General features: G+C 41.2%; 1 pseudogene; it reads right to left on the bottom strand.

Annotated features, from left to right (window-relative positions):
• Positions 1-3,287: 3,287 nt before the first annotated feature.
• On the bottom strand, positions 3,288-5,413 carry LOC149390627 (2-methylpropanoate--CoA ligase CCL4 pseudogene; annotated as a pseudogene).
• Positions 5,414-7,451: the final 2,038 nt, after the last annotated feature.

Here is a 7,451-nt window from a genome sequence, read left to right on the forward strand (position 1 = left end):
TGCTTAAAACCCAATTAATCATTTATTTACTTGGTCCAACAATAAACAAATAATTAATAATTGTTTATTTACTTGATCAAACAATAAATAAACAATTCTACCATAAATATTTATTTAATTATGCGAATACTCGTTTTCCAGAATTAATGCTGTCAATCATAATTACAGCAAGTGAGATGAATAATGATAAACATTATTATACGAAAGTTCTTATCCGCCTTTATCAGAACCGAATCGGGGACTATGGACCTAGTAATAGAAGCTTAACAAATCCGATGAAAAAGACGAAATAGTCCTTTCCCTTTTTCATCGATTCGTCTAATCTTGGTCAAATACTCCACTTTGTAAGTCAATACTGAACTCTCCTTTATACTAGAATTATATTTACTCATCGTGACGAGTGTCCACTGATATAGTCAGTTCGTGATCAAGATCCTCCAGGTTCAACCCGTATCGAGAGAAGTCAATTTATTCCGTTATACTTCCCTTGATACATATCATCCCTAAGCCTTGTTGCTTCCCTAGCGAAAGATTCTTTCGAACGTTACGTACTTCGAAAGTGCGCGCAATCTATCGGTTCTGGAATCAACCCTTAGGTGAGAGAACATTAACCTTCTTTCAGGAAGGCTGGATTCTGTATCTGTAAATCATTTCCCACTCGAATTATGCTCTGAGAAGACTCCCAAGACATTAGCATGAATAGCCTTTTAGCGAATGAGTCAAAGAGCTCAGTAACATAACCTAGTGTCCATGATCACTTCAGGATTTAGATCAAGTCTCACTGTGACCATCATAGTGGCCTCGATTAGTGTGTCGTAACGGTCCTTAAACGACATATCTACACCAAGACATGTCCAAGTCGTACACTTACCACAAACGTAGAATGCTCCCACATAGTGATCAGCCTTCACCTATGTGTTCCACATATATGACTTTAGATATAGTTTTCCAGGCGTATATCAGTCATCGACCATGTTTTAGCACACCGTCCGCACTCAGGTGCCCAACACGTGACTCAGTTAGATGCGGAGGCTATGGAATAATGAATGTTTAATAAATCTCAATAAATAAGAAATAACGATTTCAATTCAAATAGATAATAAATGTCAAATTTTATTTTATTAATAATTTCAACGAGAATTTACATAAGTATCTTCTCGTGGGCAAGAATTCCTAACAGATTCAAACGAAGGTATACTTAAGGAGAAAAGAGAGAACACTATCAAAAGGTTTTATTTTCATTCCATCATAATATGCTAAACATAAAATGTCATCGATTTCTCGCCGTTTTGTCACTGAAACGACAGTGTCGTCGTGTCGCAAAAATTGCCCATTACAAAAGAAACGTAGATCGATGACACAATGGAGCAATATCGGCGAAACATCCTAAAAATCGTCAGCCTCTACACAAAATCAACATTATTTCGGTGACATCATCAGAACTGCGACTACGATTCCTCCGCGAGTCCATCGTTTTGTTTCAGCCGAATTCTCGTTATTTTTTTTGCTCAGATCTAGTTCTCTGGTTTCAAATAGCGTGAAAGATGTCGCTGAGAAGAAGAGACTAGGGCTACGTTAATATATTGGGCTTTTGTTTCATCCGGAAGTCATTCTCATATGTTTTTTTTTATTTTAAGTAACTAGTGAGCTTTTGAAGCTCAAACCCAAACGCACACCATCAATTACCAATGCACTTCATTACTTTACATTTTATTTTCTTTTAATTCATTTTAGTTTAATGTTCTTTCGTATTAGTATGCTCTTTGGAAGTTAAAACTTTCAAAAAAATATTAGAAATATTAATTTATATACCTAGCACATACAATATTATTATATATAACATAATTTCTTAAGATATGTCTATTATAGCTATGAAAAATATTTAACATGTATTTTTATACATTATGCAACATTATTTCCGTCAATATTTTCGTGTTTTATCGCCGGTTTCGTCGACACAATTTTTTCAAATTTCCATATTATTTTCATCGCAATTTCCATCGGTCATCGCAATTTTCGATTTATTGGACCATCGACACAAACATTGATTTTGACTAGTATTTGACCTACAATCTTCTATTCTCTCCGAAGTTCTACCTAATATGGTTTGTTCTTGACTTATGAACATGGATCGTTCCTTAACTTTCATGAACCCTCAGGCCTATTTGACTCGGGCTCGGTTCCAGATCCTTTCTGTTCTCGGACTTATGCAATTTATATGAATAACACATTTTATTTTATGTAATATTAAAGATTTAATTTGGATAATTAGGAGCATATAACATAATAAAACAGATTTCTCAAATAATTTAGCCAAAAGTATTAATATGATATAATAGATTACTGTAATTTGAGATAACAAAGTTTTTGAAGGAGTTCTCACTACCGCCTTGAAAGAAATTTGAATGAATTGAGATAAGGGAAAATATCATATCTATTCATTTCCTTGTGTTTAATCAAAATGTTGCAATTATTCCCACAATTTCCAAAAATATCATATGTATCCATTCAGATTACTATTTATAGCATGATACCCTATAAAAGTGTATTGAATCAAATATAACCGTTTTCATCATTTTTAATTAAAAAATATATATTAAATGCACATAATACCTTTAATAAGATCTTCTATTTATTTTTCATTTTTATATAAAAAAATGTATCTCAATTTACTTTTCATTTTATTTAAAAAAAAAATAAAAAAAGTCTCCTTCATCTTACGATGAGTTTGGAGATTGGCTCCGGCGTCCAAAAAGAGCGATGACGATGACTTTGGAGTTTTGTGAGTTTTTCGAATATAAAAAATGTGTGAAATGTGTTCGATACGATTTTATTCCGTCTCCACACTAATTTTTTTATTTATTATTATTTTTAATCTTTGAGAATCACGAAATGGTAAGTATACATTAATATATTTCATTTTCTTCATAAAAAAATATAAATATGTGATATCGTTTAGGATAAATAAATCAAAATCAATAAAATTTTAGTTTAAATGATATATTTGATATATAAATGAGTTCAGTGTATAAATATAACTATGATATAAGTAATACACGTGATATTTCTAAAAATCAGAAGAATAATCGTAACGTATGATATTTTATTACAAAATATGATATGCGACACATGTAGATAAGGCTATGGTCTTGGCACGTGTACTATATGTGTTCCGTAAAGTTAAATACCTATTACTAGAGAGATATATCAGTACGGTTTCTCTGTGTTCACAATGACATACGATAAATTTAATGGGCCCCTCATTATCTTAAAAAAAGAAAAACGAGAAAGAAAAACAATGACATTATAAATGGTATGCAAAATTTGCCAGACCAAGAATTAATGGGGTCACTAAAAATTGTAAGTAAGAGAAAAGAAAAAAACTCACATGATTGACTTCATAGCCATCAATCATTTTATTTCATCTCACACTTGTACAGATTTTCACATGTAATACAATATTACTGGAAAACATCACACACCACAAATCACAATCAGTTTGGCCGCTATGTTGCAGCATCAAACCCTGCTCCGACGGTGGCTCGTGGGCCCCATCTTCCGGGCCATCTCCCGGAGAACGAACTTCTGGATCTTCCCGGTGGATGTCCTCGGGAGCTCGTCCCGGATCACCACCGTCTTGGGCACCATGAAGTGCGGCAGTTTCTCCCTGCAGAACCTGATGATCTCATCTTCCGTCGAATCCGCGTTGCCCTTGAGCGTGACGAAGGCGCAAGGGGTCTCCCCCCAGAAGTCGTCGGGGCGGGCCACCACGGCGGCCTCGTCCACCCCCGGAAACCCGTAAATGGCGGACTCGACCTCGACGCTGCTGATGTTCTCTCCCCCGGAGATGATCACGTCCTTCGACCGGTCCTTGATCTCCATGTACCCGTCCGGGTGCACCACCGCCACGTCACCCGTGTAGAACCACCCGTCGGGACTCATGCACCGCGCCGTCCCCTCCGCGTCCTTGTAGTACCCGAGCATGACCGAGCCCCCGCGCAGCACCACCTCCCCGAGGCTCGCCCCGTCGTGGGCCACCTCTTCCCCGGTCTCCGGGTCCACCACCGCCGCCCTCGCCAGCCCCGCCGTCCCCACCCCCTGCCGGGCCTTCATGCGGGCCCGCTCTCCAGGCGAGAGCCGGTCCCACCCCCGCTTCCACGCGCACGACACCACCAGCCCCGCCGTCTCCGTCAGCCCGTACCCGTGGCTCACCACGAACCCCAGCGCCTCCGCCCTCGCCAGCACCTCCGCCGGCGGCGGCGCCCCCGCCGTCATCACCTGCACCGCCCTCCCCAACGCCCCCCCGCCGTTCGCCAGCATGTTCAGCACCACCGGGGCGCCGCACATGTGGGTCACTCCGTGCCGTTTAATCGCCGCAAACACCGCCTCCGCGTCGAACTTAAGGAGGCAGACGTTGGTCCCGCCCACGGCGGCGATCCCCCACGGGTAGCTCCACCCGTTGGCGTGGAACATCGGGAGCGTCCAGAGATACACCGCCTGCTTGGGGACACCCCACTCGACCAGCGAGTCCATCGTGATGGCGAAGATCCCCCGGTGGCAGTGGACCACCCCTTTCGGAGACGAGGTCGTCCCCGAAGTGTAGTTCAGCACGATTGGGTCCCACTCGCTCTCCGGCCGGATCCACTCGAACCCCGGATCGCCGCTCTCCACCATCCTCTCGTAGCCGTCGCCGGCGTCGTCGGAGATAAGGACGAGGTCCGGGCGGGGAGAGGTGTGGGCGAGGGCGGCGAGGGCGAGATCGGCGGAGTCTTGGTGGGCGAAGAGGAGGCGGGAGGAGCAGTGGCGGAGGAGGACGGCGAGGGTTCGGGCGTCGAGGCGGGTGTTGAGGTTGTTCAGTACGGCGCCGGACATGGGGACGGCGAAGTGGAGCTCGCACATCGCTGGCACGTTTGGGGCGATTACTGATACCACGTCGCCGCGGCCGATCCCCATCGCCCTTAACGACGACGCCACGCGGAGGCACCTTTCTCGGGTCTCCCGCCACGTGTACGTCTTGTCGCCGTAGACGACGGACGCGCAGTCGCCGTACACCGTGGCAGCGCGGTCCAGGAAGCCCAGCGGGGTCTGAGGGGGCGAGTTTGCCGGCCTCGGCTTCAGCTCTTCCATTTCTTCTCTCTCTGTTTGGGTGATTGGGAGATCAAAGAAAACCCCTTCTCGGTTTCTTTCTAGCGTGGATTTGAGATAAGAGCTTGACTAAGGCTTTCGATATTAATATTTCGTGTGGTTGTGTATACGTGGATATCTCCATGTGGGCTTTGCAGAAAGTTAGGAGAAGAAATTTATAGGGATCTCCTGAGATTTATCCTAATCCGTGACTAGTCTATTTGTAGCTTGTCATGATTTTGTTATTATTAGTTTAAGAAAATTGTGTTTGAAAAGTTAACCAATATTATGTTATGATATTAAGAAGTTTGATTCTTAAAAAAAAAGAATTTTTTTTTAATAAAGATTATGAAGTTTGATATAAAAATGGTACGTATCCGTGGATTACTCTTGAAAAAGGATATATATTTTAATGGGTGATTAATGGAGCATTCTTCGGGATTTCGTTTTCTTAATTATGAGATCATAGCAGTTCACAGATCATGTACTTATCCTTCCACCTAGATGCCAACAATATTTGTAAATAATTAACCCGGAGTTAAAGATGTTCTAGAAAATAAAGATTGGATTGGTACGTACGTCAGATCATGTGATATATATATATATATATATATATATATATATATATATATATATATATATATATATATATATGGACAACCAAAAATGTTACCGCAATGGTTCCACGATAAACAAAGCACAACAATATAAGTAGCACGGTTGTCCTTGAGTACGACGAATATAGTCAAATGAAAAAAATTGAGTGCTGTATAATAAGGTCATGGGGTGATCACGTACGTCTTTAGACTTCTTGTTGGATGAGTGTTTTTTGAGTAACCACACATAGTAAAGTTGGGATTTTTACATACGCCGGAATGATGGGGTCGGAACCATATACCAAAGAGAAAGGCGATTCACAGTTGCTACTTCTATAAGACCTTCAATCTTGTTTGAAGTTGTCTTGCCCAGCAGCTCAACTCTTACAACTGTATTTCATATGGTTAAGGATCCGATTAGATTTATACCCCATTCTGTGAACGCAATAAGACAAGAGAGTGTGGTGATTGGTGGTGAGAGTTCTCGAGATGTTTACAGATATATGGAAACTTTTGCAAGTTTTAACATATTTGGGCGTCAGCTTTAGTGTTCGCAAGGCCTTGTCGGAGGACTTTCTAACCAAGAGATTGTCATTCCACGTGGTTCTTGCATATACCTCCATATACTTTCCAGACGGTGTACTCGGCATCGTTTTCATCTAAACATTAGAGCTGAGGCCTGGAGAATTCACTCTTGTAAAAAGCGTCCTATTCTAAGGTTTAACACGCAACTTGGAATGAGGCTCGTTGCTTTCGATCTATCAAGTCAGTCACCAATTTTGAGGAAATTGATGATTGAAGTAATCCAAGTAGATTTTTTCCCCACAAAATGGACCAGATCTTCTTTCAGGTGGAGATTCTATTTTGGTTAGCGGAACCATTCTGACTAGAGACGAGTTGTGTGCTGTCAACTTTTCTAGGGCGACAACATGAATATTCTCGCTCCTCGGTACCTAGCCAACCTTGCCTTTTTTTAAGGCCTCCAAATTGGCGAGCTCTCGTCGCATACTGCACCATTTTTCCTATTTAGTTGAAATTCATTTTTCATTTAGTTAACTGCTAAATGCGAGTCTATATAAACTTTAATCTTCTGATTTCTAAATCTTTAGCAAGTTTTAATCCGTGTATAATTGCTTCATATCATGCTTTGTAATTTGAAGTTGTGAAAGTAAATTTCAAAGAAATGTTTATTAGGTAGTCATTTGGTCTCGACAGTACGATGCCAATTTGCGACCCCTTCATTTGTCGCTCCATTTACGTACAGTTCCCATATAAGATTTTTGACTAGTCGGCATGAATTCACCAAAGAAATAAGAGCTTTGGGTTGACAGTGGATTTTGTATTGGGTATGCTCGATAGACCACTTTCATCGGAAGACTAGACGCATCAGGCTTGTGAAGCACTTGCATATGAGCGGAAAGTTAATAAGCAATATGATTGAATGCGCCTAAAAGTAGTCCTTTAACTTTCTAGATATGGTGAACAATGTGGAAGTGAGTTTCTCAAGATCTGCTTTGATTTGTCTTCGGTTAGTGTAGTAGATGGGATGCTAAACTTTCTCTTCAATTTTGGTGAATTTCAAGCTTACATCATGTTCGGACATCGTTAGGTAGATCTCGAACGGCTCTCCTTGAATTTTAATAAGATGGGTGGTCTACTCAAATATTCTTTGAGCTTGCTGCAATTGAAATAGATGCTCATGCCGTTAGACAACGAGATTAAGTAGCTCGG

Source organism: Urtica dioica, chromosome 7, assembly GCF_054948205.1.
Source record: "Urtica dioica subsp. dioica isolate 48M chromosome 7, U.dioica_male_clone48M_v1_H2, whole genome shotgun sequence".
Taxonomy (NCBI): Eukaryota; Viridiplantae; Streptophyta; class Magnoliopsida; order Rosales; family Urticaceae; genus Urtica; species Urtica dioica.